Source organism: Apium graveolens, chromosome 2 (assembly GCF_009905375.1).
Source record: "Apium graveolens cultivar Ventura chromosome 2, ASM990537v1, whole genome shotgun sequence".
NCBI classification, from domain to species: domain Eukaryota; kingdom Viridiplantae; phylum Streptophyta; class Magnoliopsida; order Apiales; family Apiaceae; genus Apium; species Apium graveolens.
The window spans coordinates 287,395,462-287,400,078 of record NC_133648.1 but is presented as its reverse complement, the minus strand read 5'-3'; the positions used below and the strand labels follow the sequence as shown (position 1 = coordinate 287,400,078).

General features: G+C 30.7%; 1 long non-coding RNA gene across 2 annotated transcripts; it reads left to right on the top strand.

Moving 5' to 3' along the window:
• The first annotated feature begins 718 nt into the window (after positions 1-718).
• On the top strand, positions 719-3,737 carry LOC141708578 (uncharacterized). 2 transcript variants are annotated; one of them, XR_012569545.1, is made up of 4 exons: positions 719-905; positions 2,710-2,947; positions 3,262-3,333; positions 3,411-3,737. It is a non-coding gene; the product is annotated as an uncharacterized LOC141708578 (long non-coding RNA). The 2 variants fall into 2 exon arrangements; XR_012569544.1 differs by having other exon boundaries at positions 3,262-3,737.
• Positions 3,738-4,617: the final 880 nt, after the last annotated feature.

Sequence of the window (4,617 nt, the reverse complement as noted above, 5' to 3'; positions counted from 1 at the left end):
ATGATTTTATTATTTTACTTGGTTAACCTTGCCTAATTAGTATATAAACTAATTAACTTTTTTAATTAACACACGTTATCCTTTTATTTTCTCCTACTAAAACAACTCTTTTTCAGAATATTACAAGAAACCTTTTTTCTAAAAATATTACGGAAAAGTCCATTAATAAAATATAAGAGTATCTTGAATGCTAAAATTTAAAATGGTTGGCTATAATGATTGGCTATCATGATTAACTACGTCGTAGATGGCCAGATGCAATGCTTACTGAAAAGCGTTACAAGTATTTCATTACATTAGATAAGAAATTTCTAACCTATTATAACACTACCGATTTAATGTTACAATAGCAGTATAACAAGTATTGCATGGAAGTACTGATGTTGCACAACATGTAACGCCAGTACCTCATGTTACATTAGGTTGTTTAAAAAATAAATAAATTTAAAAGTGAATATTTTATCATAAATTTAGAATTATAGTTATATTCTTTTTTATTTATTACTATAGAATGTCATATAAAATATTATTAAATTTTCAAAATATTATTATATTTCGTTTAAGAAACTGATAATATTTTATTTTAATATAATAATATATTTTAAATATGTATAAAATTATATGTAATATTTCAATAATCAAAAAAATAAAAAGATACAGTTATCAAGATGAAAAAGTTGGACGGTAATATTCCCCCCTAAACTAAAATACACAATAATGTACTTTCCCCCAAACCACCCGACTTCAGTCTCTCTTTCTCTCTCAAACTCACTCTCTCTCCCCCCTCCCCCCCCCTCTCTCTCGATACAATCTCTCTTCAAACTCTCTGTCTCGATCCTGAGCTCGAAATCGAAGAATGAGAATGGTATTTGAATACACAATCACAAACAATTTCTCCGATTAAGGTTAGTAATTTCAAATATTTTTCAATTTCAAGGTTATTAAGGTTTCATAAATTGGGGCTTCTTATATTTCTTTAATTAAGTGGTAAATACACCCCATATAGCTCTTTTACTTTATATATTTCTCTAATTATGTGGAATATATATATATATATTGCTCTAATTAAATTTTGGATATTTCCATTTCAAGTGAATCTTTGTTTAATGCGATTTGGTCTAAACTGTTGGATCTTTGTTGGGTATACAAGCTAGTGAGCTAAGCGATTTGATCTTTGTTCTTTCTTTTTTAAGGGTCTGGTGATGTATTTACGTATATAAATATATATTAATATATTTTTACGTGTGTTATTATCTTGGGTCTTCTCTGTCTTAATGTATTTTCATGTTCTGCCTAATTACTGTTATTTTTCAGAAAATATGGTGTAATCTAGAACATTTATTTTTCTCAATTTGATTTTATTTTATAAGCAGTGATGATATGAGTGCTAGTAAAAGTGCAAGATACGTTTTATAGGGTGTTTGGGACAGTAAAACATTATTGATTCTTAAATGAAACAAGTAGAGGTTTTCATTTACATCCCTTGTACTTCTCAGTATACCTATTACAATATATTATCAATGATGCAAGTTATATCCAAATAAAAATACCCATTACAATTATATTAGCATGATTGAAAGATTTTTATAGAAGAATTTTACACACTAGTGATTACAGGATTGGAGATGAATGTAAAGTAAAAAACGGTTCTTGTTGTGGGTTGTGGAAATTTTGACATGGAAATCAGTTTGAACCTTTGTGATTATGATGCTCAATTTTCTTTAGTAGTAAGAAATAAGGTACTATCATATCATATTGTGGATGATATTTTAATGGCGAAAATATTTTTTTGGTGATATTAAGGTTGGTACCATCTATCTTAATAAACTTATTGCACACAGATCTCTAGATACTTGATAATTCTCGACTCTAAAAGATTTAACTAAGTGTAGTAACTTAAGATAGTCTAACAATTGAGGTATATGATAAATGCACAATACTTACAGTGACATTGTGTAACTTGGAGGTGGTTAAGGCATTAAGAAATTCACACCTAACTGTGTTAAATTTAAGGGTGAAAGAGCGAAAGGGTTTTATACAATTATCCTAGAAACATGGTTTAAAAGCAATGTAGCATCATGGATGAAGGTACATGATTCCCAATACACACTTGTATTTACTATTTTTATTTATTCCAGGACAAAGATTTTAGTAGATAGAAAGATGGAAATTCAGCAAATATAATTCTGAATATTTGATATAAAACAAAAATGCCCTGCTTAAGTTTATACAGGAAAAAATAATAATTAATTAGAAGTCTTGTTAGATATCCATTGTCAAATAAGATGCATTCGGAAATATGAAGGTCAAAAGATGTTATTTGGAAAATTACTGTATCTTATTATTATTTTTATTAAATACATCCCTTGTAGTTAATTTTATTATTGTTAATTTTTTGTTTTGTTCTCTCCTCTCCAGTCTTAATTGGAAGGAGACTAGAGTTCTATATTTTACATCAGAACATATTGCAATGTTCACGGTTAAACTTAACAATATTTATAAGTATCTTATGTAAATTAGTTGCTAATGCTAGGTTATTTATGAGATGATCAGGGTTTAGCCAAGCCAGAGGCAACTATTCCTTTAACTTTATATAAAATATATTAAATTACTCTCGGAAATGAATTTTCCTTTTTATTTAACATGCTTTTTAGCATACAATTCTATAACAATGGGCATATGTTTTTTTTTGTCAAAATGATGTGGCAGGGAGAGTTTTTGAGCGGTATAGATATTGCCACAGTTGCTGGTTTACAAGCTGGAGAAAAAAATAGTTATGATAGGTATCTGATGGTTCAGTAGTACGACATGTAATCATTCATTTATGTTTGTGCTAATTTTTTTAAGTTATATATGTTCACAAGTAAACTATTTATTTTTTATATGACAATGATTGTATAAATGCTCAGGGTAAATCCATGTAGTACACATGATCCCAAGATAAAAGGTAAGCTGCTTGTTTTAGTTTCTGCTGCAATTCAACAATCTTATATGTCACAAAGTAGTCAATATTTTTTACTTTTGAAAGTTAACATGCATGCTTACATGAAAAAATATTTGTTTGTTGACTAGGTGTCACTGTTATATATCTTTTATTTATACAACGTTATAATATTTATTTATACCTTATAATATTGTTTATACCTTGTAATATTGAATGCTTCTACTATACAAACCATTGTTTATTTCCCTTATTTGGGTATTTGAATAAACCTAAATACATAATGAGGAGTAAGAAACTTCCTTTATTATTTTTTTCAGGATTTTCTAATGACGTTAGTGCTACGAGTTGTTGATCCGCTTCATGATAAGATATACCTACAATTGCTGCTGGTAGTATTATTGATGCATGCTCTTGGTTATGTTTCAGTTGTCCTCCATTTTCTTATTTTCTTATTTTTTTGTTGTAGATAAGTTTCTTTGTTTTGGTGTAAAATCATTCTGAAATGTCCTATAACCGTCACAAGTAACAGGCAAGATTCTACACTATATGCACCTGACAATGGATTTTGTTACCAAAGTGTTGAGTAAGGATTGTCCCACATAATCTCCGAACTTTTAACTTTGGATGGAGGGAAAAGTAATATTCTATTTTTAGGTAATTATACTGGTTTGTGACAGTAAATAATGGATATTGTAGGTAGATTATATGAGATTATTGGAATTGGTACAGATGTAGCTTTTAATTTTACAATAAACAAAATAAGAAACAACAAGATGAAGTAGTTTTTATTTTATCTCAATTCTCATATCTTCAAAGAAGTCTGAAACCTCGGGATTTACTACTTACTGATAGAAATAAATAAATCCTGATTACATAATTAAAGATTACAGTTTGGGCTGCAAGGCCCAATAAGAAGATGTATGATGTTCAGACCAGAAAGATTAGCGTGTTGATCAGGCCTAATGGACCAGATCAGGCCAGATGAAGCAAAGAAGGCCCAAAAAACCCTGTATATTAATTAATTTCGTAATTAATTAATAAGGGAAAAATTAGCTATTGAGAAGAGTCCCGATAAGGATATAAATCCTTGCAGATTAGCCTCAAGGGGACCTAAAAGGATAAGGAATCAGTTTCCTACTATCTAGGACTCCAAAGTCCATTCTAATTATGAGACTTGCCCACCAAGTCTCCTATACCAAGTCCAATTCAAGGACTCCCAACATCTATATAAGGGGTCTCACCCCACAGATCAGAACTACATTTTTTGACTTGATCCTTGGCAATCAGCAAGGTACTGTACGTAGGCATCTTGTTAAGGCAGATTGAGTCATGAAACATAAGAGCAGTCAAAATCGAGCCTTGAAGCTCACGTTCCTTAGTACTAAATACAGCAATCATATATATTAGTTTTTAATCCATAACATTAGGCGGCGTCTGTGGGAAAGCACAACAACAACCATGGCGAGAATACGGAAAACAATTAGAGCTCTGGAGGAAGGAACACCATCAGGGACAACCTAGGTGATTTCGTCAACCGTGGAAATTCCTCCCCACTCAACTTATGCATCTACTCAAGCGGAAACCCAGATAGGGGCAACTCAACCTCAGCCACAAGGGACGATTTCCCCGACTATTCAAGGTACGAATCCTCAAGTTCAACAAGTACATGTACC